Source organism: Apodemus sylvaticus, chromosome 2, assembly GCF_947179515.1.
Source record: "Apodemus sylvaticus chromosome 2, mApoSyl1.1, whole genome shotgun sequence".
NCBI lineage: Eukaryota > Metazoa > Chordata > Mammalia > Rodentia > Muridae > Apodemus > Apodemus sylvaticus.
The window spans coordinates 99,937,945-99,965,312 of NC_067473.1; the positions used below are offsets into that span (position 1 = coordinate 99,937,945).

The 27,368-nt window shown below is 39.1% G+C and overlaps 1 long non-coding RNA gene across 2 annotated transcripts in view; it reads right to left on the bottom strand.

Moving 5' to 3' along the window:
* The window catches only part of LOC127677182 (uncharacterized), a 326,506-nt gene that overhangs the window by 108,144 nt on the left and 190,994 nt on the right, over positions 1–27,368 (bottom strand). The window lies entirely within an intron of this gene.

Consider the following 27,368-nt stretch of genomic DNA (forward strand, 5'->3'; position numbering starts at 1 on the left):
GCTGGAACCTAAGCTCTGTGGTGCTAACCCACCTGAGCAAGCTGTGTGCTCCCAGTTTGCCTCCGGGTACACACCAGGCCACTTGCACTTCCTGGAGACTGAGTGCTGTGGCCCAGGCTGTTCAGATCCTGAAGCAGACACCTGAAGGCTCCAGCTGGGGCCTGCTGGACTCACCAGAGCACACTGACTCCTCCCAGCCGGCCTCCCGGGTGCCCCTCTGGCCTCTTGCAGGAACTGGAGATGTGGTGTTGTAGCCCAGGCTCTTCTGGATCCCGAAGCGGAGATCTGAAGGCTCCCGCCAGAGGCCTCCCTTACTGCTTTTAATATTCTTTCATTGTTTAGTGCATTTAGAAAGTTTTTTATGTCTACCATTTTATCTGTTTAATTTTCCATGAAATAGTCAATTTTAATGTGTTTTTCTATATATTTCCTGAACTTTATCAGAAATATTTTCCATATAAATCTTCAACTTTATCAGAAAATGTTTATAATTCAACTTTCAATCAACATAGGAATACTTTTATGTCTACCATTATTATATTTATATAAAATTTTCCATCATAATCTTCAATTTTAACATGTATTTCTTCAATATAGTACTTGAAGTTCTAACTAGAGCAATTAGACAACATAAAGAGATCAAAGGGATACAAATTGGAAAGGAAGAAGTGAAACTATCACTATTTGCAGATGATATGATAGTACAGATAAGTGACCAAAAAATTCCACCAGATAACTTCTACAGCTGATAAACAACTTCAGCAAAGTGGCTGGTTATAAAATCAACTCAACAAATAAGTAGCCTTCCTATACTCAAAGGATCAGCAGGCTGAAAAAGAAATTATGGAAATGACACCCTTCACAATAGGCACAAACAATATGAAGTATCTTGGTGTGCCTCTAACCAAACAAATGAAAGATCTGTACGACAAGAACTTCAGGTCTCTGAAGAAGGAAATCAAGGCAGACCTCAGGAAAATATCTTCCATGCTCTTGGGTTGGCAGGATTAATATAGTTAAAATGGCCATCTTGCCAAAAGCAATATACAGATTCAATGCAATCCCCATCAAAATCCCAACTCAGTTCTTCATAGAGTTAGAAAGAGCAATTCTCAAATTCATCTAGAATAACAAAAATCCAGTATAGCTAAAACTATTCTCAACAGTAAAAGAACTTCTGGGGGAATCAGTATCCCTGACTTCAAGCAATACTACAGAGCAATAGTGTTGAAAACTGCATGGTATTGGTAGAGTGACAGGCAAGTGGATCAATGGAATAGGACTGAAGACCCAGAAATGAACCCACACACCAATGGTCACTTGATCTTTGATAAAATAGCAGAAAACATCCAGTGGAAAAAAAAGATAGCCTTTTCAACAAATGGTGCTGGTTAAATTGGAGGTCAGCATGCAGAAGAATGTGAATTGATCCATTATCCCCTTGTACTAAGCTCAACTCCAAGTGGATCACAGACCTCCACATAAAACCAGACACACTGAAACTAATAGAAAAGAAACTGGGGAAGACCAGTTTGAAGACATGGGCACAGGGAAAAAGTTCTTAGACCTTATGCTTTAAGGTCAAGAATTGACAAATGGGACCTCATAAAATTACAAAGTTTCTATAAGGCAAAGGACACCACCAAAAGGACAAAACAGCAAACAACAAATTGGGAAAAGATCTTCACCAACCCTACATCTGACAGAGGTCTAATATCCAATATATACAAAAAAATCTCAAGAACTTAGACCCCAGAGAACCAAATAACCATATTTAAAAATGGGGTACAAAGCTAAACAAAGAATTTTCACCTGAAGAAATTCAGATGGCCAAGGAATACCTTAAGAAATGTTCAACATCATTAGTCATTAGGGAAATGCAAATCAAAACAACCCTGAGATTTCACCTCACACCAGTCAGAATGGCTAAGGTTTAAAACTCAGGAGATAGAAGGAGTTGGCAAGGATGTGGAGAAAGAGGAATACTCCTGACTGCTGATGGGATTGCATGATGATACAACCACTATGGAAATCAGTCTGGTGGTTCCTCCGAAAACTGGGCATGACATTTCCAGAGAACCCTGCTATACCACTCCTGGGCATATACCCAGAGGATTCCCCGGCATGTTGCAAGGACACATGCTCTACTATGTTCATAGCAGCCTTATTTATAATAGCCAGGATCTGGAAAGAACTCATATGTCCCTCAATAGAGGAATGGATACAGGAAATGTGGTATATTTACACAATGGAATACTACTCAGCAATTAAAAACAATGAATTCATGAAATTTTTAGGCAAATGGTAGGAACTAGAAAATATCATCCTAAGGGATGTAACCCAATTACAATAGAATACTGTAATCACTGATTACATGGATTCACTGATAAGTGGATATTAATTAGCCCAGAAGCTCTGAATACTCAAGACACAATTAGCATATCAAATGATTCCCAAGAAGAAGGAAGGAGAGGGCCCTGGTCCTGGAATGGCTTGATTCAGCATTGTAGAAGATTACCAGGACAGAGAAATGGGAGAGGGATGATTGGGGAATGGTCAGAGGGAAGAGGGCTTAAGGGACATATAGGGAGGGAGGAACCGGAAAAAGGGAAAGCATTTGCAATGTAAAAAAAAAAAAAAGAATACAGAAATTTTTTTTAAAAAATACATGTTTTCTACATTTTTTTACAGTTTTATCAGAAATATTTTCCATGTAAATCTTCAATTCTATCATAAAATGTTTCTACTTCCTTTTACAATTAATTTAGCAGTGTTTATATATCTACCACTTTACTCTTTAATTTTTCATGAAAACTGTCAATTTTAATACATTTTTCTATATATCTCTTCTATTTTATCAGAAGTATTTTCCAAGTAAAACTTCAATTTTATCATAAAATGTTTTTACTTCCTTTTCCAATAAAAGAACATGCTTTTTTTAAAAAAAAAAATTTGTTTTCACTATTCTGGGTTTTTTGCCTTTCCAGATGAATTTGAGAATTGTTTTTTCTATGTCTTTGAAGAATTGTGTTGCGATTATGATAGGGAATGCATTGAAGCTACAGATTGGCTTTGTTAAGATTGTCATTTTTACTATGTTAACTCTATGAATCCACGAGCATGGGAGATCTCTCCATTTTCTAAGATCTTCAATTTCTTTCTTGAGAGACTTGAAGTTATTGTCATACCAGTCTTTCACTTGTTTGGTTAGATTTACCTCAAGATATTTTTTATTATTTGTGGATATTGTGAAGGGGGTTATTTCCCTAATTTCTTTCTTAGCCTGTTTATCATTTGAATAAAGAAAGGCTACTGATTTATTTGAGTTAATTTTAAATCTGGCCACTTGGTTGAAGTTGTTCATCAGCTGGAGAAGTTCTCTGGTAGAATTTTTGGGGTTGCTTATGTATACTATCATATTACCTGCAAATAATGATATCTTTATTTCTTCTTTGCCAATTTGTATCCCCTAATCTCCTTTTGTTGTCTTATTGTTATAGCTAGTACTTTGAGTACTATATTGAATAGGTATGGGGAGAGTGGGCATTCTTGTCTTATACACATGGAGAAGCCCATGGTTCCAGCTGAATATGTAGCTGAAGATGGCATTATCTGGCATCAATAGGAGAAGAAGCCCTTGGTCCAGTGAAGGCTCAATTCCCCCAGTGTAATGGAATGCCAGGGCAGTGAGGTGGGAGTGGGTAGGTGGGAGGGGGAACATCCTCATAGAAACAAGGGAGGGGAGATGGGAGAGTAGCATTCTGGAGGGGAAACCAGGAAAGGGGATAACATTTGAAATGTAAATACATAAAATATCCATATAAAAAAAGAATGCAATGGCAACTGAACACACGCACACACACACACACACACACACACACACACACACACACACACACACACACTGTGGATTTCATTATGTGTTGGCCAACTATTCCTACCTACCCTGGAGTGGTTTATATACCCAGTGTTACTCTACTGGAGAAAGCTCATATTTCCATCTCCTAGAAGGTATGAGTGACAGTTCAGCTGCAAACCTTTACCCTAGTAACTAGGTTTTATTCATGAATTTTTAATATAACAAAATAAAACATAGTAAGATAAAACAAATACTATCACATCATAGTTGAACAACACAAAACAAAAAAGTGAAAAAAGCCAAAGAGAAGGCATAGAAATAGAGACCTACTTGTTCACACACTCAGGAATCCTATAAAAAACAATAATTTGGAACCAATAAGATACAGGCAGAGGACCTAGTGCAGACTTTTGCAGACCTGTGCAGACCCTGTGCATGTTGCTTCAATCTCTGTGTTCATGAGCTTTGCTCATGTTCGTTTAGAAGGTCTTACTTATTGGTGTCTTCCATTCCCTCTGTCTCCTACACTGTTTCTATCTCCTCTTCTGAATTGTTCCATGAGCTCTAAGGGAAAGGATTTTGTTGTTTTAAGGAACTAAATTCCATCTGTTTGATTTTACCAATGAAAATTCCAACTGTTTGATTTTACCAATGAAACCAGATGCTAGAATGAAAGGCTCAGAGAGTCAAGGAAAGCACCCAGCTGAACTTCCTACTCCACCAATGGCCCAAAAGGAAAAGAGCTCTTTATTCTTCTCCACACTGACTTAAATACACTTCAACTCAAATGCCCTCCTTTCTGTTTAGTTATGTTCACTCCCTGTCACCTTGGTTGCCTGCTCTGGCTCTTGACCTAGGATTGACTTTATTTAACTCTTGGATTGAAGATATGTGCTTGGGCTGAGCGACCACTTGACAATGTGTTCACAGTCTTAGACTTCAATATGCGATCAAATATCCTGCAATATTTCTTTACTAAAATTTTAGTTTAATTCTGTTGGAGCCAGGGAGATGCCACACAATCTGTTCAAATGCCAATCTCAGTCAAATAGGCATGGTTTATTGAACATCACACACCAGGTTCAAGAGCTAAACCATGACTATCACTTAGGTCCTATAGAGCTTTTTAAGCCTGAGATCTACAGACATCTGAGCCAAGTGTTAGTCAACCATCAGGATTTATGGATAGAAGATTTCCTTAGGAACTTGTCTTTCTTTTACACTTATCCTGCTCCCATTGATTGGGATATTTAACTGTAACATGGGACTTGCCTTATCTAACATTCATGTCTTAACCTGTGAACCAGGATGTGAGTTACCCATGTACATGTCTCTTTTCTGCCAATTACAATGCCAGTTCCTAAGGTCTTGGGAACTTAAATTTTTGACCCCCTACTCAAAATGAAAGTCTTATTTTAAAAAGATGGGAGAAAAAAATTAAAGGTAAATACCATGAAAAGATTATAAGCAGGTGCTGAAAGTGTGGCTGAGTGGTTGGGTCAGTTCCAAGCTATTACAAAACAGTTATAATAACTTCTACCATGATTGATTTCCAAGGGCACAGATCATAACAGAATATGTAATCAACTTGGACATGATAAAGATACAACCTGTGAGAGAGTTTTCTTATAGTAGTAACAGAACAAAATGGCAGACTAGCCAAATAAGAGTTACCTAGGGTTTAACATTTTACCTAGGCCTTAACATTTCATCTAGGCCTTGATATTTTAATTACACCTTAACCAGTTCAAGTAGTGGTATGTGAAAATTAAATAATATTAGTTTGAATGTAACTTATTTTCCTGTTATAATTATTGTCTGGGAGAATTATTGCTATTAATGGCTAACCTAGGCCTAGTCCTGGAAGCTTCAGACTCTGATCAATCTAATTTAGGCCTAGAATGTTTTCAGCCTCTGAAACTTGATGAAAATGAGCTCACCTCTTCTTATTCTTTAAAAATTCAAGTGCACTATTTCAACTAAGCTGTTCTAGCTCAAACTCCTCTCCCAAATGACTTATTGAATCTGGCTTTTCTCTCATCCTCTGGATTACTCTGATTGGCTTCAAACTAACTCTAGCTATCTTTCCTAATCTTCTAACCCCTCAATCCCTCGCTCCTTCTGTCTTTACCTGTGTCTAGCTTGTTTTCTCTTCAATCTTTCTCTGCAAGACTCTCCCAATAAAATTGCCTCCTACTCCCTCCCTGTGATGCTGGGCTCTCCCTCTCAACTCTACTCCACTGCTCTTTATGAACTCTAGCGTATTGCTGTGCTGTATTCACTTCTTCCTTTACCATCTTTTTCTGTTAAATAGCTTCCCTTTCCTCTCTCTTCTCTTGAGAGTGGCATATCCTATTCTGTCAATTATTTCTCTGATTCATCATTTTTCTGCCACTCAATTAAACATCACTTTCAAAAATGGGTACTTCCTTCTACAAAGCAACATTAATTTCCTTGTTTGGGAATAAAGGTAAATACTAACAGTGTGTCAGTAGTCCAGCCAGAGGGATTAAAGGTGTGTACTAAGGGCTAAGTCACACCCTAATTAGAAACAGGTTTAAATATCCTCTAACAGGATCTGATGGCAAAGACCAATAAAACAAGTGACAGCTAAATCTAAAAATAATGTGGAGTAAAAGGAACACTCATACATTTCTAGTGGGAATGAAAGTTCATCCAGACACTATGGAAAACAGTTGGATGGATCCTCAGGAAGAAATCTACCTCGATATCCAGCTACACCACTCTTGGGCATGTATCCAAAGATAACTTCATTCTACCACAGAGACACTTGATCAGCCATGTTAACTGCTGCTCTGTTTATACTAGCAAAAATAGAAACAACCTAGATGTCCTGCAACATAAGAATGGATAAAGAACATATACACAGATGATAAAACAACATGAAAAATGCATGCAAACATTAGAAAAATCCTCCCGAATGAGGAATCCTGAACTCAGAAAGATGAATATGGAATATATCCTTTTATATGTGGATATTAGCTGTGAAGTCAATAATAAGCAAATTGCAGTCTGTTGGGTTTCAGGAATTGCCACACCAAACATACAAACACTGATTTCAGTTAACCAAGAATAGTTTATCGAATTTAATGATGTTAATAGTAGTCAGACCAGGGGCATAGTTCAGATCTACGTCTGAAATATGACATCAAACAATTCTCATGGCAGGATTTTAATAGGAAAAACATGTTCAAATGTTTAAAGAGCAAGAAAAGGAGTAATATTTATTACATTTCGGCTTACTAGACAAAATAACCTTTAAACTGATTGGACCTGAGTAAGATAAGGGTATTGGATAGGTAGTAAAGAGAGGAATTTCAGAACACTGAAATATCACAGCATGATAGATTCAACCATAACTTTTGGCTTATCAATAACATTCTTCAGTGTCAGCAGTGGATTATCACTTCTGAGAAGTGGAGTCTAAGAACCTGAGCTTTTTTCATCTTATAAGCAAAAATGGAAACTGAATGTAAGATGGCTAGAGTTATGTTAAAAGGAGCAGCCCTCAACATAATTCATAGAAACATGGAGAGTGGATATAGAGTATGAGACTAGGAAGCAGAGGAACAAATAAATCTTGGTCATCATAGCTGCAAAATCTTTGGGCAAGTGGAACTGAACTACTGTCTTTTGAAACCAGAGTGTGTTTGATGCCAGGGTCAGCAATTATTGGGTTAGCAAACTTTTCTATGTAGTTTTACTACATAGAAATTATATTTATTAATATAATTTATTAAATGCTCACTCAGTCTAAGTTGGGAAAGTGGAACTAGGTATTGTTAAGAGTATAATACTTAATATCATTTTGTAAATTCAGAATATAATAGGATGAAGGGGCTAACAGATCAGCTGGGACAGAAATGAAAACAGCTGTCACATGATTTTCTTTGTTGTGTGTCAAGCACAAAATTCACTAAATAATATTCACTATACCATGTGAACTCTTTGTGACCTCTGTCCCATGGACTCTCTTTGGACTATGCATAAACCTTATCCTTCTGGGCCACTGTCCAGCATATTAGCTACAGGTTCATATTTGCTTCTGTACTCAATTCCTTCATCCTCCTTTGTAAAGCTCACCCCATTTTTTCCCCATACTCAGTGCACTTCAGGCCTTCTGTGCATTTCAAGGAGCTCCTCTCTGAGCTATGTATGGCCAAATTTCTTGTCTCAGGGAGAATCAGGTACCTACTTTGCAGTGCTCATCTTTGTTTGCACATCTGTGTTGCATTCCACATGGGAGCATCCCTGTCCCATACATTTTCTGTTCTATCATCTTATCGATCATTCTGTCAAAGGATACTGAGTATCCTTTCATGATGAGAGGCCCTTCTGCTACATTAAAGCAAAGTAACAATGTTAATTAATAGAAAGTTAAGGTATAAGTCAATAAAAAAGAGAACAAAGTCAGTATAAATAAAAATATGAATTAGCAGAACTATATGCAAAATTAGATGAAGATGTGGAGCTTAGAATGGGCAGATAATTTGGTCATCTGTGTAACCCAAGCAATGTGTCCTATGAGGCAGCAAACTCAAGAACCTCCTGCCTCAGCTTTTTACATGTTTGGATTATTAGAATTCATCACCATGCCTGGCAGAAGTGTAGTTCTTGATGCTATATACCAGGAAAGTGAAGAGCACCGAGAGCAATGGGAGCAGCTCATGAAAGCATTCAACTGACATCAGAAATGTGTATGATTGTCTCCCACCAACAATAGCCAGCCTTAAAGTAATGACTATGAGATTGGGGGATAAATAAAAATGTATGGCTCTTGGCATGGATAGTATACACTGTATTATATTGCAATATCTTTTATTCTGGGCATAAATGAAAAATATCACCTACATTTCCATAGTATAACAGGACAACATACTAATTTTGAACACAAAAATCAACTAAAAGTGAGCATACCTCAAAAAGGAGGACAAAATGTGAAAAATAACATGTTAATTTCAGGTCATACATATTTGTTTTGCCCTATTATCTCATCTTTGAACTGTAGCTGGTTCGGTACAGTGAATGTGTACAATAAAACAAAAGGATCCACATCTCTAGAGCAGTGACCTGGAAAAAGAAACAGTGAACATAAGCTGAGGAGGAGGGGAATTGTCCATCTTTCCTTTGTCCTCCTCTTTCCTTACTTCTTTCTTTCCTTCTCATTCTTTCTTCTTTCTTCTTCCTCCTTTCCTGGTTCTTCTCTCTCTCTCCTTCTTTCCTGCCTCCCTCTCCCTTCTTTCTTCCATTCTCCACATGCCAATGCTTCTTACTGTTCCTTCTTATCATAAGTTTTATTATAATTTTATTTTATTATTTAATTAAAATAATACTGTCACATCCCACCTCAAAATCTTGCTAGGAAATCCATCCTTCTGACTAGTTAAACCTAGAAATGAGGGAAGAAGTCTGAGAAAATGAAGAAATATTTACTTATCAATACACCTAACTAAAGATTTAACCATCTATCTGCCAATCTTACAAATTCTCTGGGGAAGAATCAAGTTTTGTTTATTAACTTTTTTATTTTTCTATATTCTTTGTTTAAGTTCCAAATGATTTTCCATTTCCTGGTTGCCCCCTACCCATAAGTCCCATAAGTCAGCTTCCCTCTGGCCTTTCTCCAATCGACCCCCTCCTACTTCTCTGTCTTCTGAATCCCCTACAATGCTGTATCAAGCCTTTCCAGGACCAGGGCCCTCTCCTTTCTCTTCTCCTTGGAAATCTTTTGATATGCTAATTGTGTCTTCAGTATGCTAAGCTTCTGGGCTAATATCCACTTATCAGTGGCTGCATTCCATGTGTGCTCTTTAGTGATTGGGTTAGCTCACTTAGGATGATATTTTCCAGATCCAACCATTTGCCTAAGAATTTCATCAATTCATTGTTTTTAATTGCTGAGTAGTATTCCATTGTGTAAATATACCACATTTTCTGTATCCATTCCTCCATTGAGGGACATATAGGTTCTTTCCAATTTCTGACTTTTATAAATAAGGCTGCTATGAACATAGTGGAGCATGTGTCCTTGTTGCATGCCAGGGAATCTTCTGGGTATATGCCCATATAAGAGGGTCCTCTGGAAGTGTCATGCACACTTTTCTGAGGAACTGCCAGACTGATTTCCAGAGTGGTTTTACCAACTTGCAATCCCACCAGCAGTAGAGGAGTGTTCCTCTTTCTCCACATCCTGCTGTTTCTTTTGCTTTAATCTTAGCCATTCTGACTGGTATGAGGTGAAATTTCAGGGTTGTTTTGATTTGCATTTCCCTAATAATTAATGATGTTGAACATTTCTTAAGGTACTTCTCAGCCATCTGAAGTTCATCAGGTGAAAATTCTTTGTTTAGCTCTGTATCCCATTTTTAATAGGGTTATTTCATTTTCTAGGGTCTAACTTCTTGAGTTCTTTGTATATAATGGATATCAGCCCTCTGTCGGATTTAGGATTGGTGAAGTACTTTTGAATCGATATTCATAAGGGATATTGCCCTGTAGTTCTCCTTCTTTGTTGGATCTTTGTGTGGTTTTGGTATCAGTGTTATTTTGGTTTTGTAGAAGGAGTTGGATAGTGTTCCTTCTGTTTCTATGTGTGGAATAATTTGAAGAGTATTGGTATTAGGTTTTCTTTGAAGGTCTGACAGAATTCTGTACTAAAACCATCTGGTCCTGTCGTTTTTTGTTTGTTTGTTTGGTTGGTTTGTTTTGCTTTGTTTTGTTTTTGTTTGGTTGGAAGACTTTCTTTAGGGGTTATGGGACTATTTAAATGATTTGTTTGTTGACTGTTTAAATGATTATTTGATTCTTATTTAATTTTGGTATTTGGTATCTGCCTAAGAAATTGTCCATTTCCTCCAGATTTTCCAGTCGTGTTGAGTATATGCTTTTGTAGTAGGATCTGATGGTTTTTTGAATTTCTGCCATTTCTATTGTTCTATCGACCTCTTTGTTTCTAATTTTGTTAATTTGGATACTGTCTCTATACCCTTTGGTTAGTCTTGCTAAGGGTTAATCTATCTTGTTAATTTTCTCAAAGAACCAGCTTCTGGTTTTGTTGATTCTTTGTATGGTTCTATTTGTTTCTCCTTGATTGATTTCAGCCCTGAGTTTGATGATTTCCTGTCTTTTACTCCTCCTGGGTAGATTAGCTTCTTTTTGCTCCAGGGCTTTCAGGTGTGCCATTAAACTGCTAGTGTAGTATTGAAGTCAGCCACAATTATTGTGTTAGGTGAAATGTGCGCTTTGAGCTTTAGTAAAGTTTCTTTTACAAATGAGGGTACCCTTGCATTTGGAGCATAGATGTTTAGGATTGAGAGTTCTTCTTGGTGTATTTTTCCTTTGACCAGCAAGAAGTGTCCTTCTGTGTCTCTTTTGATGTAGGTTGAAAGTCAATTTTATCTGATATTGGAGTGGCTACTCTGACTTGCTTCCTGAGACCATTTGCTTGTAAAATTGTCTTCCAGACTTTTACTCTAAGATAGTGTTTGTCTTTGACACTGAGGTGTGTTTTCTGTATGCAGCAAAAGGTAGGGTCCTGTTTATGTATCCAGTCTCTTAGTCTGTGTCTTTTTATTGGGGAACTGAGTCCATTGACGTTAAGAAATATTAAAGAATAGTGATTATAACTTCCTGTCATTTTTATGTTATTTTATATATTTGATTGGTTATCTTCTTTTGGGTTTGATGAAAGAAGGTTACTATCTTGCTTTTTCCAGAGTGTGGCCAAGAATCACCTTAAGAAATGTTCAAAATCCTGAGGAATGCCCCCTGGTTATGGAAAGACTCAGTGTTGCAGTATAGGGAAGTACCAGAACAGGGAAGTGGGAAGGGGTGGGTGGGGGAATAGCAGGAGGGAAGAGGGCTTATGGGACTTTCGAGGAGTGGGAAGCCAGAAAAAGGGAAATCATTTGAAATGTAAATAAAAAATATATCAAATAAAAAAAATGCTCAACATCATTAGTCATTAGGGAAATGCAAATCAAAACAACCCTGAGATTTCAGCTCACACCAGTCAGAATGGCAAAAGTCAAAAACTCAGGAGACAACAGGTGTTGGCAAGGATGTGGAGAAAGAGGACCACTCCTCCACTGCTGGTGGGATTGTATGTGGAGAATGGGTGGAGAGAAGAGGGCTTATGGGACATATGTGGAGGGGGGATCTGGGAATGGGGAAAGCATTTGGAATGTAAATAAAGAATATAGAAAATAAAATTAAATTAAAAAGCTGCTTGTGTATGATGTCTCCAGTTTCTTTTTGGAGGCACTCAGGGCTATGAGTTTTCCTCTTAGCACTGCTTCATTGTGTTTCATAGATTTGGGTATGTTGTGCCTTCATTTTCGTTAAATTCTAAAAAGTCTTTGATTTCTTTCTTTATTTCTTCTTCGGCCAAGATATCATTGAATAGAATATTGTTCAGACTCCATGTGTATGTGGCCTTTCTGTTGTTTTTGTTGCTATGGAAGACCACTTTTATTCCATAGTGATCTGATAGGAAGCATGGGATTATTTCGATCTTCTTATATTTGTTGAGGTCTGTCTTGTGACCAGTTATATTGTCGATTTTGGAGAAGATACCATGAGGTGTTGAGATAAAGGTATATACTTTTGCTTTAGGATTCAGATCCATCTGGTTATCTCTGGCATTAGAGTAAAAGGCTGGAAAACAATTTTACAAGCAAATTGTCTTAGAAAACAAGCCAGAGTAGCAATTCTAATATCAGATAAAATTGACTTTGAACCTAAAGTCATCAAAAGAGAAATGGAAGGACCCTTCTTGCTTGTCAAGGGAAAAATCCACCAAGAATTCTGCACCCTGAACATCTATGCTCCAAATGCAAAGGCAGATGGGTAACACCATTTGCACTCTCTGGTTGATGGTTTTGTCTCTGGGTCTGGGAGTACTGGGTGGGTCATTCCTCCTATTGTGCAGCAAATCCCTTCAGCTCCTTGGATTCTTTCTCAAGCTTACCAATTGGGGGCCCTGTGCTCAGTCCAATGGCTGGCTGAGAGTGTCACCCTCTGTTTTTGTCATGCACTAGCAGAGTCTCCCTGGTGACAGCTACATCAGGTTCAGGTCAGCAAGTACTTGTGGGCATCAAAAATAGTGTCTGGGTTTTGTAACTATGGGATGAATCCCTAGGCAGTCTCTGGATGGTCCTTCCCTCAGACTCTGCTCCACACTTTGTCTTTGTATCTCCTTCTGTGGGATTTTTCCCACTTCTAAGAATGACCAAAGTATCTACACTTTGTTCTTCCTTCTACTTGAGGATCATTTGATATGTAAATTGTGCCTTGGGTATTCCAAGCTTTGGGGCTAATATCCACTTATGAGTGAGTGTATAAAATGTGTGTTCTTTTGTGATTGGGTTGCATCACTCAGGATGATATTTTCCAGTTCCACCCATTTACCAAAGAATTTCATGAATTGATTGTTTTGAATAGCGGAGTAGAATTCCATTGTGTAAATATACCAATAAGAGTGTGTGTGATGTACATGCTCAAGAATGCCTTGGCCCATTGGGTTATAAGGAATTCCAGTTTTATGTTTAATACCAATTCCTTACAAAATGAGATAAAGTTATTGCCAGTGTAGGCTGGTCCATTGTCTGTCTTAATGACTTCAGGTAATAGCATGGTATTAAAAGCTTATAAACAATAATCAATTACATATTTAGAGGCTTCTCCTGAATGCAGAGAATCCAAAAGAAATCATGAACAAGTATTAGTGCAAACATGTTTAAATTTTAATTTCCAAATTCCACATATTGAATTATACCCATTTGCCAAATATGATTGGGCATAAGGCCTCGTGGATTAACCTCTAAATGAGGAACTGGTGATAATGTAAGGCAGTTAGGGCATTGTTTCACAATCATTCTTGCTTGCTCCTTTGTGATTTTATGTCTGAGACTTAATGTGTGGCTAGAAAGATGGAACTTATTATGATCATGTCTAGCCAGTTCTACAGGTTCTAAAACTAAAGTCTCTCCTATTAGAGCTCTGTCAATGCAAAGATTGCCTTCAGCTAAAGCTCCAGGAAGACCAGAGTGAGCTTAAATATGGCCAATATAGAAGGGAGTTTTTTCTAGCAAGAATGATGATTTGCAATTGTAAAAACAAAGATCCTGCTGGCATATTAAAATTAAATGTCCCACAGGTCTCTAATTAAGGGACAGATTCTGCAATGTACAAGCTGTCTGAAAAAAGATTAAATGTACTATTTACAGATTGAGAGACATATAATACTACTGTCAGCTCTGCTAACTGAGCTGAAAGTCCAGGCATTTGTATAACTACCTGTTGATTATTAATAAGATACCCAGCTCCTCCTTTGGAAGAGCCATCTATGAAAATTAAAAGAGCATTATGCAGCAGCTGTAAAGATGTCATATGAGGAAATACAACTTCATGCATATTTAAAAACTTTATTAATTTATCTTGAGGATAATGCTTATCTATAGTTCTTTAAATCGTATTTGAGCAAGCAACCAATCTGTGCTATGTTGCTTCAGCCAAGCATCTTGATCTACATTAAAAGGCTGAATAATGATATCTGGCTCTTTGCCAAAATAAGTTAGTGCCTACTTCATTCCAAGCACAATTATCTGGGCTACTGCCTCATAATATGCCAGGAGACATTTTACGTTTAGGAGACACCCTCAAATGAATCCACATAAGAGGAACCTTTTACCATAATAATACTGTAGGTGAATGCATTGTATCAAAAATTAACAGATGTAAAGGTAAAGAATAATAGGTAACAAATTGGTTTTCAATAGCTCACTCTACTTGCTGTAAGGCTAAAAGCCCTTCCAGGTTTAAGAAACTAGGAGATGTAGGATCAGCATTACCCTTTAGAATATCAAATAAAGGTTGCAATTCTCCTATAGTAAGCTTTAAATAAGGGCAAAGCCAATTAATATCACCCAACAACCTTTGAAAATCATTTAAAGTTTTCAAGCTGTCCCTGCGAATAATTATCTTCTGGGGAAAAAAAAACAGCTTGATCTGAAAGTTTGAAACCCAGAAAATTATAAGGATCCTGGGTTTGTACTTTCTCAGGAGCTATTTGTAATCCTTTATCGGCTAAAGCCTGTTGCAAATCTTTAAAACACAAAAGCAAATCCTGAAGATTTTTTCTCCACTATCAAAATATCATCTGTGTAATGGACCAAGTAGATTTCTGGCCGTTGCTGTCCTACAGGCTGAATGGCCTGTGCCACAAACTTCTGACATAAGGCAGGACTGTTAGCCATGACCCGAGGAAGAACTATCCATTGGTATCTTTTTACAGGTTCCATGAAGTTAATCGAAGGAACACTGAAAGCAAATCTTTTGCAATCCTCAGAGTGCAATGGAATAGTAAAGAAACAATCTTTCAAATCTATCACTATTTTATAATATCCTCTAGGAATAGCCATGGGAGATGGAAGTCCAGTTTGTAAAGCTCCCATGGGTACCATGGTCTCATTAACCTTCCTTGGGTCTTGTAGCAATCTCCATATACCAGATTTTTTCTTGATAACAAATATTGGAGCATTTCATGGAGATTGAGATTCGCCTAAATGTCTTGCCTCTAGTTGCTCCTGCACTAGCAAAAAGGCAGCTTCTATTTTTTTCTTTAGATAAAGACCACTGATCAACCCACACAGGATTATCATTAAGCCATTGAATTTTATCAGTGTAGGATGCAGGCAAGATAGGGGTCATTATGCAAAATGCCCCAAACCTCTAGTGTTAGTGTTAGGCTTAGGACTTTCAAAATTTTTAACACCCTGTCCTTCTTTTCCTAGCCCCTGACCAGGCAAAAATCCTTGCTCTAGTATCTGTCTAGTCACTACCTCATGAGAACTACACATTATAATTCCCATCTGTGACAAAAGATCTCTTCCCCAAAGGGTAGTAGGCAAATTTAGCATAACATAAGGCTGAATTTGTCCTGAATTTCCTTCTTCATCCTTCTAGGTTACAAGTTTAGTGCTCTGTTTAGGATTATTAGCATATCCGATGTATTGGAGGTGAGTGAGCATCTCTGACAAGGGCCAAGTTGAAGGTCAATCTTCTCCTTTAATAATTGTCACATGAGCTCCCATATCTATTAATCCTTCAAAACTTTTTCCTTCAATTGTTAGTTTAATGTTAGGTCTTTTGTTAGTAATAGATTGAACACAGCACACTGCAGAGGAGCCAAAGCCAGTTTGTCCTCTCTTACTCTTAACAAATTTGGAAGGTAGTAGATGCAAGTTGAGCAATCCTTTGGTTAACAGGTACAGTTATAACACCATGAGGGGAAGCAGCCATAATTTTTATTTCTCCCTCATAATCATTATCTATGACACCTGGATAAATTTGCAGCCACTTTACAATAGTACTACTTCATCCTAGAAGCAATCCCAAAGGTTCTTCAGGCAAAGGGCCAAAGACTCCTGTAGGCAGGCAGAGTCTGGATCCCCATTTCTAGAGTTAATATGACATTGGAGGTTGAATACATGTCCAATCCTGGGCTCCCTGGTGTTGTCCCGATAAGTTCAAAGATGGATTTTCCTTGCCTAGCAGCCTAAATGGCCCAAAAAGCTGCTTGCCGTGGTTGTCTGGGGGCCTGAGGCTGGCCCCTCTGCCCATTTCCCAATAAGGGATGGCCCTGAATATCGATCTTGGACTTACAATCACTAGCCCAGTGATTACCCTTCCTACATTTAGGACAGACTCCTAGGGTGCAATTTGATTACCTGCTTATAGCACCCCTGTTGTTAGGGCAATCACTTTTAAAATGACCCAGACTTCCACATTTAAAACACTTTTTATACTCTCGCCTCTATGAAAGTATTCCTTGTATGGTGGTTCCTTGCAAAGCTGCAGCTATGGCTAGACCCTGATTGTACAAAGGCCCAGTTTAGGAACAGAGTTGAACATAACCAGATAAGTCTGTCTTTTCCCTGTGAGGTCTAATGGCATCGTGACAAGCTACATTGGTGTTCTCATAAGCCAACTGGGTGACTAAAGGATTTTCTGCCTGAGAATCTCCAAAAATTCTGTTAGCTGTTTTCAATAACCTATCCACAAAATCATGAAAAAGCTTGTCAGGAGCATATCTGGTGCCCGTTAAGCTTCCACTAATATCCCCTTTCAATGGTAATAGATTCCATTCATAGCGGGCAGTCATTGCAACCTGTGCATACACTCCAATAGGAAACCCAATCTGATTAGTATTCCCTCCATATAGACCTTCTCCTAGTAACATTTCACTACCCCAATCTGTATGGCCTACCTGAGAATTCATAGCGGCAGTCCTCTTACTAGCTTCACACCATTCAGAATTCCAAAGCAAGAAATCTCCTCCCGACAAAGTAGCCTTATATAGAGTTCTTCAGTCCTGTGGAGTTAAATCTGACTCCATCACACTATCCAATAAAGCTTGTGTAAAAGGATTCATAGGGCCATATTGTGCCACAGTTACTTTTAATTCTTTTATCACTTTGAACTCCAATGTCTAATATTGTTTAATACTACTCTCCTGGTCTCTGATCTCAAGGACAAGGAAGGTCAACAGGTCAGATGTATCCTGTCCTTCTGCACGAATCTTACTTATGGCTCTTTCTGGCAGTGGTCAGTGCGTCTCAAGATCATTGTTCTCTCTAATACTTGATACCTTTTTTAGCTCCTTAGTCAACTTCTGCGACTTAATCTCAAACTGCAATTTTTAAGTTGCATATCCCTCTGGATATCATCTCCTACAATAGAGGTCATAGGCAGAGCAGAAGACGAATTAGGAAGTCATTCTTCACCATGATATTCAGCAGCTCCTTTCTTTGGATGAGCTTCATTCTCTACAGTTAGCTCATCAGCACTATCTCCATATCTTTCTAATTTAGGGTTGAGAGGACCCTTTTCTGAGGAAGTCCTCTCCAGCACGCCTTTTTCTTGAGATTCCTCAAGTTCTCCCTGCATGATATCTAATGCCTTCAGGGTCCCTTCATCAATAGCATCTTTTGTAAGCGTCCAGAGGCAGAGGGTAATACTATCTGCCTTGGCAGCCTTTAGTGATTTACCAATTCTTTCCCAGGTTCTCTCATTTAAAGTTCTTTCTTCTTGGAACCATGGGCAGCAAGAATCTATCCGATCTAAAAATCTTCTAACCATCGTTCTTCAAACCTGATCCTTTTCACCTGAAGCAGCTTCTGAAGGCTGCAGACAAAAGCTTTCCTAGAATGTTCCACTTAGCTGTATCCTTTCTCACTCACAACAACAGATGAAATTCAAAAAGATGAAATTTTACACTAGCGCTAGTATTTAACTCCTATATTTCTTATCATGCAGGATACCATCCCCTTCTGTTTTTCTGCTAAGCTTCCCGAAGATAGAGTCACCTCAGGAAATCTTCTCATATCAGGTCCGTGTCCAGGCACCAATTTGTTGCTGCCAGCAGCTGCAAATGCACTGGATACCTGGAAAAGAACCCAGGAATGTATGTGAAGGTGTGAAAGAGAAATTACATCAGGATAACATAGCTGTTTGAGATGTAAACTTTATATGACCATTTGACACCAATATATGGGCTACAGGGAGAAACTCTTGAGACTAGCTTAGTGTGTGATGACTCCACTGTCAGCAGGTGGCCTGCTGGGATCAGGAAACTGAAAGTCTGGCAGATCCCTGGAAACTTCACATGGTAGCTGGCTGTGGCTCTCAGGTGAAAGCAGGAAGCTGTATTGTTCTATAAGAACAAAAGGCCAGGGACTTCACAGGCTGAGAGCTAATGATTAAAGCAGAGATTCAAAAGCCCAGCTAAAACACTGGGGGATGGAACAGTGAGGGGCCAGGAGCCTTAACATTATGCAGCATCTGTGGCATTTCACCAACTAAATGCTACCTTGCTATGGATGCACCTCAGCTGCATTGATGACCTGCAGCCCAAGGCCAGGTCAGCTGCTTGTAGTAACCTTTCTGAAGAGTAAAAGTGGAGCTCTGAAAGCTAAGCATCTTTATACCTGCAAGGAGCATGATCACTGACTCTTCATGGAACTAAAGAAAGATAGGACATTAGAGTTGGTGCCTCCATGCGGGGGATGTGGGGGGGATCACTCTCCTTTAAAGCAGGTTGTCTCCTCAGTTGAATTTTTGAACAGTTCAGATATACTCAGCCCACCAAGGCCAACACAGAGTTGGTTTTCTTATAGTCGTTCTTAATGTTCTTTATAAAGAAGATCCTGAAGGTATTGTAACACTCACGTATTGTCAGTGCTTTCCAAAATTGAGCACTTACACCTAGCTACTGTTAAAGGAATGTTGGATCACCTGGGTACATTTTTTTTAACTTTTCCCTTGAAAAACATTAAAAACACAAAAATACCATAAGATAAAAAATCAGATGCCAAGAGAGTATATCCAGGAGTAAGTTAATAAGTGATTCAAGACAAGCTCCAGTCAGTGACGATAAGACCATCTAACTCCTGGGAGAACTAGATGGCTAAAGGCAAGCATAGGAACGTTACTAACAGAAATCAAGGCATTATGGCAGCATCTGAACCCAATTCTTTAACAATAGCAAGTCGTGGATACCCCAACACACCAGAAAAACAAGATTTGGATTTAAAATCACTGGTCATGATGCTGGTACAGGAACACATGAAGGACATACTTAAAGAAATTCAGGAGAAAATGGATCAAAAATTAGAAGCCCTTAAAAGGGAAACACAAAAATCATTGAAAGAAATTCAGGAGAACACAAAAGCCAATAAGGAGGAAACACAAAAATCACTTAAAGAAATACAGGAGAACTTTGATCAACAGGCAGAAGTCATGAAAGAGGAAACACAAAAATCTCTTAAAGAATTAGAGGAAAACACAAACAAGCAAATGACGGAACTGAGCAAAAACTTCCAGGATCTAAAAACAGAAGTAGAAACAACTAAGAAAGCACAAAGAGAGACAACTTTGGAGATAGAAAACCTTGGGAAGAAATCAGGGACCATAGATGCAAATATCAATAACAGAATACAAGAGATAGAAGAAAGAATCTCAGATGCCGAAGATACCATAGAAACCATGGACTCAACAGTTAAAGAAAATGCAAAATGCAAAAAGATTGTAACCCAAAACATCCAGGAAATCCAGGACACAATGAGACAGCCAAATTTAAGGATTATAGGCATTGATGAGAGTGAAGACTCAAAACTTAAAGGGCCAGCAAATATCTTCAACAAAATTATGGAAGAAAACTTCCCTAACCTAAAGAGAGAGATGCCCATGAATATACAAGAAGCCTACAGAACTCCAAACAGACTGGACCAGAACAGAAATAACTCCTGTCACATAAGAATCAAAACCCCAAATGTACTAAACAAAGAAAGAATACTTAGGACAGTAAGAGAAAAAGGGCAAGTAACATATAAAGGAAGAACTATCAGAATTACACCAGACTTCTCACCAGAGACCATGAAGGCTAGAAAATCCTGGGGGGAGCTCATGCAGAATCTAAGAGAACACAAATGCCAGCCAAGACTACTATACCCAGTGAAACTCTCAATCACTATAGATGGGGAAACCAACATATTTCATTTGACAAAATTCAGCATCCTTTCATGCTAAAAGTCTTGGAAAGAACAGGAATGCAAGGCCCATATCTAAACATAGTAAAAGCAATATACAGCAAACCGGTAGCCAACATCAAACTAAATGGAGAGAAACTTGAAGCAATCTCACTAAAATCAGGAAATAGACAAGGCTGCCCCCTCTCTCCATATCTTTTTAATATAGATCTTGAAGTCCTAGCTAGAGCAATCAGACAACATATGGAAGTCAAAGGGATACAAATTGGAAAGGAAGAAGTCAAACTATCACTATTTGAAGATGATATGATAGTATACTTAAGTGACCCTAAAAACTCTACTAGAGAACTCCTACAGCTGATAAACAACTTCAGCAAAGTGGCTGGCTACAAAATCAACACAAGCAAATCAGTAGCCTTTATATATTCAAAGGATAAACAGAGTGAGAAAGAAATTAGGGAAATGACTCCCTTCACAATACCTACAAACACCATAAAGTATCTTGGGGTGACTCTAACCAAACAAATGAAAGACCTATATGACAAGAACTTCAGATCTCTGAAGAAGGAAATCGAAGAAGATCTCAGAAAATGGAAAAATCTTCTATGCTCGTGGATTGGTAGGATTAATATAGTTAAAATGCCATCTTGCTAAAGGCAATCTACAGATTCAATGCTATCCCCATAAAAATCGCAACCCAGTTCTTCATAGAGCTAGAAAGAGCAATTTTTAAATTCATCTGGAATAACATAAAACCCAGGAGAGCTAAAACTATTCTCAACAGTAAAGGAACTTCAAGGGGCTTCAGTATCCCAGAATTTAAACTTTACTACAGAGCAATAATGATAAAAACTGCATGGTATTGGTATAATATCAGGCATGTGGATCGATGGAATATGATTGAAGACAGAGAAATGAACCAACACACCTATGGTCACTTGATCTTCGACAAAGGGGCTGACAGCATCCAGTGGAAAAAAAGATAGTCTTTTCAACAAATGGTGCTGGTTCAATTGGAGGTCAGCAAGCAGAAGAATGCGAATTGATCCATTCTTATCTCCTTGTACTAAGCTCAACTCCCAATGGATCAAGCACCTCCACATAAAACCTGCCACACTGAAACTAATAGAAAAGAAACTGGGGAAGACCCTGGAGGGCCTGGGCACGGGGAAAAGTTCCTGAATAAAACACCAATAGCTTATGCTCTAAGATCAAGAATTGACAAATAGAACCTCATAAAACTACAAAGTTTCTGTAAGGCAAAGGACACTGTCAAAAGGACAAAATGTCAACTAACAGATTGGGAAAGGATCTTCACCAACCCTAAATCTGACAGAGGGCTAATATCTAATATATACAAAGAACTCAAGAAGGTAGAACCCAGACAACCAAATAACTCCATTAAAAAGTGGGGTACAGAGCTAAAGAAAGAATTTTCACCTGAAGAATTTCGGATGGCCAAGAGGCACCTTAAGAAATATTCAACATCATTAATCATTAGGGAAATGCAAATAAAAACTACCCTGAGATTTCACCTCACACCAGTCAGAATGGCTAGGGTCAAAAACTCAGGAGACAGCAGGTGTTGGCGAGGATGTGGAGAAAGAGGAACACTCCTCCATTGCTGGTGGGATTGCAAGATGGTGCAACCAGTTTGGAAATCAGTCTGGCGGTTCCTCAGAAAACTGGGCATGACACTTCCTGAGGACCCTGTTATACCACTCCTGGTCATATAGCCAGAGGATTCTTTAGCATGCAATAAGGACACATGCTCCACTATGTTCATAGCAGCCTTATTTGTAATATCCAGAAGTTGGAAAGAACCCAGGTATCTTTCAACGGAGGAATGGATACAAAAAAAATGTGGTATATTTACACAGTGGAGCACTAGTCAGCCATTAGAAACAATGAATTCATGAAATTCTTAGACAAGTGGATAGAGCTGGAGAACATCATACTAAGTGAGGTAACCCAGTCTCAAAAGATCAATCATGGTATGCACTCACTGATAAGTGAATATTAGCCTAGAAACTTTGAATACCCAAGACATAATCCACATATTAAATGTTGTCCAAAAAGAACGGATGAGTGGCCCCTGGTTCTGGAAAGAGTCAGTGCAAGAGTATAGGGGAATTCCAGAACAGGGAAGCGGGAAAGGGTAGATGGAGGAACAGGGAGGAGGGAAGAGGGCTTATGGGACTTGCAGGGAGTGGGGACCCAGAAAAGGGGAAATCATTTGAAATGTAAATTAAAAATATATCAATAAAAAAAAAAGAATTGAAGAACCAGAAATGAACCCAGAAGCCTACAGAGACTTGATCTTTGCCAAAGGATCTAAAACCATCCAGTTGGGAAAAGAAAGCATTTTCAGCAAATGGTCCTGGGTCAACTGGCAGTCAACATGTAGAAGGATGCAAATTGATTTATTCTTATCTCCCTGTACAAAGCTCAAGTCCAAGCAGATCAAGAACCTCCACATAAAAACAGATACACTGAATCTAAGAGAAGAGAAAATAGGGAAGAACTGGGAGCACTTGGGTACAGGGGATATTTTCCTAAACAGAACAGCAAAAGCTTATGCTCTAAGATCAAGAATTGACAAATGGGACCATAAAATTACAAAGTTTCAGTAAGGCAAAGTACACTATCAATAGGACAAAACAGCAAACAACAGATTTGGAAAAGATCTTCACCAATCCTACACCTGATAGAGGGCTAATATCCAATATATACAAAGAACTTAAGAAGTTAGACTGGAGAGACCAAATAACCCTATTAAAAATATTGTAAAGAGCTAAACAAAGAATTCTCAACTGAGAAATACTGGATGACTGAGAAATACCTAAAGAAGTATTCAACATAATTAATCATCAGAAAAATGCAAATCAAAACAACCTTGAGATTCCATGTCACAAAAAGTCAAAATAGCTAAGATCAAAAACTAAGTGTACAGGAAATTCTGGAAAGGATGTGGCGAAAGAGGAGCACTCCTCCATTGCTAGTGGCATTGCAAGTGGGTAAAACCACTCAGGAAATCAGTTTGGTGGTTCCTCAGAAAACTGGAGATAATGCTCCTGGATGACCTTACTATAACACTCCTGGGCATATACCCAGAGGATTCTCCAGCATGTAATAAGGACTCATCCTTCATTATGTTCATAGAAGCCCTATTTATAATAGCCAGAAACTGGAAATAACCGAAATGTCCCTCAACAGAGGAATGGATACTGAAAATGTGGTATAGTTACACAATGGAATACTACTCAGCCATTAAAAACAATCAATTCGTGAAATTCTTTGGCAAATGAGTGGATCTAGAAAATATCATCGTAAGTGAGGTAACCCAATCACAAAAGAACACAAATGGTATGCACTTGCTGATAAGTAGATATTAGCCCAGAAAATTGGCATACCAAAGACATATTTCATATATCAAATGAGGCCCAAGAAGGAGGAAGAACAAAGTATGGATACATGGGTACTTTGTAGAAAAGGGAACAAAATACCCACAGAAGGAGATACAGAGACAAAGGGTGGAGCATAATTTGAGGGAAAGGCCATCCAGAGACTACCCTATCCAAGGATCCATCCCATATACAGTTACAAAATCCAGACACTATTATCCATGCCCATAAGTGATTACTGACTAGAGCTGAGCCTGATATAGCTGTCACTTGGGAGGCTCTGCTAGGGCATGACAAATATACAGGGGGACTCTCTCAGCCAGCCATTGAACTTAGCACAGGGTCCCCAATGGAGGAGCTAGAGAAAGGACCCAAGGAGCTGAAGAGGTTTGGAGAGCCACAGGAGGAACAACAATAATGAATCACCCAGTACTCCCAGAGCTCCCAGGGGAAAAAAAACATCAACCAAAGAGTACACATGGAGTTACCCATGGCTCCAGACATATAGGCAGCAGAGGATGGTCTTGTTAGACACCAAAGGGATGAGAGGCCCTTGGTCCTGGAAAGACTTGATGCCATAGTGTAGAGGTATACATGGATAGGGATGCAGGGGAGGGATAATGGGGAAGAGGAGACGACTTATGGAATTTTGTGGGGAGGGAGAACCAGTAAAGAGGACAACATTTGAAATGTAAATAAAGAATATGTCTAATAAAAATAAATAAAAAGAATTTTCACCTGAGCAATATCAAATGACTGAGAAGCACCTAAAAAATGTTCAAGATCCTTAGTCATCAGGGAAATGCAAATCAAAACAACTCTGAGATTTCACCTCACACTAATCAGAATGACTAAGATCAAAAACTCAGAAGACAGCATGTGCTGACAAGGATTTGGAGAAAGAGAAACACTCTTCCACTGCTGGTGGGGTTGCAATCTGGAAGTCACTTTGATGGTTCCTCAGAAAACTGGGAATAATACTACTAGAGAACCCTGTTATACTACTCCTGGCCATATACCCAGAGAATTCTATAGCATCTAATAAGGATACATGTTCCACTATGTTCATTGTAGCCCTATTTATAGTATCCAGAAGCTGGAAAGAAACCAGTTGTCCCTCAACAGAGGAATGGATACAGAAAATGTGGTATATTTACATAATGGAATACTACTCTGCTATTAAAAACAATCAATTCATGAAATTCTTTGGCAAATGGGTGGAACTGGAAAATATTATCCTGAGTGAGGCAACCCAATCACAAAAGAGCACACATTTTATGCACTCACTAAAAAGTGGATAATAGCCCAAAAGCTTGGAATACCCAAGGCACAATTCACATATCAAGTGATCCTCAAGTAGAAGGAAGAATAAAGTATGGATACTTTGGTCATTCTTAGAAGGGGAAAGAAACTTCCCACAGAAGGAGATACAAAGACAAAGTGTGGAGCAGAGTCTGAGGGAAGGACCATCCAGAGACTGCCCCACCTTGTGATCCATCCCACATACAATTACAAAACCCAGACACTGTTATTGATGCCCACAAGTACTTGCTGACCTGAGCCTGATGTAGTTGTCACCTGGGAGACTCTGCTAGTGCAGAACAAATATAGAGGGGGGACACTCTCAGCCATTGAACAGAGCACAGGGTCCACAATGGAGGAGGTAAAGAAAGAATCCAAGGAGCTGAAAGTGTTTGCAGTGCCATAGGAGGAACAAAGATATGAGCCACCCAGTACCCTCAGAACTTCCAGGGACAAAACCATCAACCAGAGAGTGCAAGTGATGTTACCCATGGCTCCAGATGTATATGCATCAGAGGAGGCCTTGTTGGATATCAAAGGGAGGAGAGGCCCTTGTTCCTGGGAAGACTTGATGCTGCAGTGTGGGGGAATTTTGGGACATGGCAGGGAAGAGGGTTGATTGGGGAGCAGGCAGAAGGGAGATGGGTTGTGAGACTTTCAGAGGGGGAACCAGGAAAGGGGAAAAGATTTAAAATGTAAATGAAGAACATATCTATTAAAAATATTAAGAAAAAAGATATTCGAGAGGTAACCCAATAACAAAAGAACACATATGATATGCACTCTCCGATAAGTGGATATTAGCCCAAAAGATCAGAATACCCAAGATACAACTCACAGACCACATTAAGCTCAAGAAGAAGGGAGACCAAAGTGTGGATACTTTGATCCTTATTGGGAGGTGAATCAAAATGTCCTTGGCTCACAGCCAACCAATAGACTGAGCATAGGGTCTCCAATAGAGAAGCTAGAGAAAGGACCCAAGGAGCTAAAGAGGGTTGCAGCCCCATAGGAGGAACAATAATATGTACAAACCAGTACTCCCATAGCTCCCAGGATCTAAACCACGAACTGAAGAGTACATACACATGGAGGGACCAATGGCTCCAGCTACAGAAGATGGCCATTTCAGACATCAATGAGAGGAGAGGTCTTTGGTCCTGTGAAGGCTTGATGCCCCAGAGTAGGGGAATGCCAGTCAGGAAAGTGGGCGGAGGGAAGGTGACCAGGGGGAGGGGGTTTTTGGAGGGGTAAAGATGAAAGGGGATACCATTTGAAGTGTAAATAATGCAAATATCTAATAAAGTCATTTAAAAAGTTTAAAAATCAAATAAAAAGTAAGAAATATAGGAGAGCCGCCTATCCTTACTGGTGGGGCAGACTCTTGCAGGGTCTGCCACAGTGAAGACACCATTGCCTGATACATCCTAGAGAACCTGCTGCACTCAGAGTAGTTGGTAAGAAGTCTGTAGTCTCAGAGCTGTTGCTGGGGGCCCAGCAGTATTCAATACCCAGGAACCACCAAAATGCCCGCACTCCTGAATACCACCACCCCCTTCCATTCCTTCTGCCCCTTCCACCACCTGTCCTTTCTGCTGGGGCAGACTCTTGCCAGGTCTGCCACAGTGAAGACACCATCTCCTGATTCATTCTAGAGAACCCACTGCACTCAGAGTAGTTGGTAAGATGCTCCTTCCACCTCTGGAGTCCCAGAGTTGCTGCTGGGGGTGCAGTGGGACTTGCTACCCAGCAACCACCAAAATGCCCACACTCCTGAATACCACTCCCATTCCGTTCATTCCACTCCTTCTGCCTCCTATCCTCCCTGCTGGGGCAGATTCTTGCAGCGTGAAGACACTATCTCCTGGTGCACTTCTGCTGCACTCAGGGCATTTGGTCCCTCCAAAGCAGTGCGGAGAGGCTTGGAGCACAGTGTGCCATATCCTGGTGGAACAGGCAGATAACTGACTTAAAGTAAGAACTACAAAATTTGAGGATATTTAAAAGTTATGGCTCTTAGCATGGATATTACATGTTGCATAAAGAAATTTATTTACTCTGGGTATAAATGAGAAGTATCCCCTAATTTTCAGCATTTTAACTCATCAAAGTATTAATTTTAATACAAAAATCAACTCGAAGTGAGCATACCTCAAAAAACTAGGTAAAATGTGAAGAATAACTTCATTATTTCATGCGATGTATATTTGTTTTGCCCTGTTTATCTCAACTTTG